Here is a 1991-nt window from a genome sequence, read left to right on the forward strand (position 1 = left end):
TTTTGGGGGGTGGGGTGGGGGGTGAATACAAACACACTCTCGACACACAGGTCCCAGCAACGTGAAGGGTTATTGGACAGGCCGCTCACTAGCTCCGTCGCTGTGGGAGAGACACAGAAACAACATGGATTCTGGCCGCGGCGAAGACCCGGGGTGACTGAGGAGTGTGATCCGGAAATGGAGTTAGTTCGAAAAAGTTGTCTCGACCCTCGGTCCAATAACACCGATAAGAGAAGCTGTAAACATCACATTGTTGCTGCTCAATATCACCCCCCCCCCCCCCCCCCCATCCTATAACCCACTAGGCCTATTTATGTGTAGCATTGTTCAATACCAGAAGTACCAGACTAGGCCAATAGTATGGTATTATTGAAGATGTTAGGCATATTGGAATCTTATTTAACAATATTATCTTAAGATTCAAATTTTTTTTGTGTGTATTTGTTTCTAAACGGGAAAAGGAGGGTTTGGACGAGAGAGGGTTAATGCTCGTTTCCAGGAACCGGACGACACGTGCGTGACATATGGCATTGGTTCCGGGCCAGAATGAGAAATGTTTTTTAATTTGAGCCGGATTACTTGTTTGGTCACTGCTATCCCCGACGGTTTCTTCGTAATATGAAGGTGAACTTTTCACTCTGTGAAGGAGATAGACTTCGTGACCAGAGATTCTCTGCACTGTGTTTATAAACGCGGAAAGTACAAGAGAACTAGAAAGTGTGGAGAGTGGATCAGTAGTTTGGAATGGGACTAGGCGAGCTACCACCCTAACGAAAAAATAGATTGCAGTCAGAACAGTATAGCTGTCGTTAAAGTGAAGTCTAATTGCTGTATGTTGCAAATACTGTGTATAAAATAACACAGTTTTAATATTTTTTAATCCAAAATACCACAGTTCACTGATGTTACTGCACTTTTACTGCAGTTTAAAAACCAATATTTTTTTTAGTAAGGGCAGCGCTGTGTATTTACATCCACACGAGGGCGGTATTGGGATCTGAAACGAAACGTACGTGGATGACCCAAGTCTTGACACAACAATGAGGCTTAACTGAATAAATTAGAAATATGTATTGATCAATCAATATATATATATTGTGCGTGTGTGTATGTATGTATGTGTGTGTGTGTGTGTGTGTGTGTGTGTGTGTGTTATTAAAAAACAAAAAAAACTCAGTTTTAAGTGAGAATGGACATTGGTCTGAAGCCCCCCCCAAAAGATAGGAAATTAACATGAGCATCCCAATGCCTCTTCCACCCATGCTCTACCAAGGGGTTTCCAACAGCTTTGACCTCCTGGTCTGTTGTACTTTAAAACAAGGGGTTTCCAACAGCTTTGACCTACTACAGTAGCTCTCCTGGTCTGTTGTACTTTAAAACAAGGGGTTTCCAACAGCTTTGACCTACTACAGTAGCTCTGCTGGTCTGTTGTACTTTAAAACAAGGGGTTCCCAGCAGCTTTGACCTACTACAGTAGCTCTGCTTGTCTGTTGTACTTTAAAACAAGGGGTTTCCAACAGCTTTGACCTACTACAGTAGCTCTGCTGGTCTATTGTACTTTAAAACAAGGGGTTTCCAACAGCTTTGACCTACTACAGTAGCTCTGTTGGTCTATTGTACTTTAAAACAAGGGGTTTCCAGCAGCTTTGACCTACTACAGTAGCTCTGCTGGTCTATTGTACTTTAAAACAAGGGGTTTCCAACAGCTTTGACCTACTACAGTAGCTCTCCTGGTCTGTTGTACTTTAAAACAAGGGGTTTCCAACAGCTTTGACCTACTACAGTAGCTCTCCTGGTCTGTTGTACTTTAAAACAAGGGGTTTCCAACAGCTTTGACCTACTACAGTAGCTCTCCTGGTCTGTTGTACTTTAAAACAAGGGGTTTCCAGCAGCTTTGACCTACTACAGTAGCTCTGCTGGTCTGTTGTACTTTAAAACAATGTGTAGGCAGGTTGCTTTGGATTCAGAACCTTCTCAAACAGCCTGATTCA

The sequence above is a fragment of the Salvelinus fontinalis genome, chromosome 40, assembly GCF_029448725.1.
Source record: "Salvelinus fontinalis isolate EN_2023a chromosome 40, ASM2944872v1, whole genome shotgun sequence".
NCBI lineage: Eukaryota > Metazoa > Chordata > Actinopteri > Salmoniformes > Salmonidae > Salvelinus > Salvelinus fontinalis.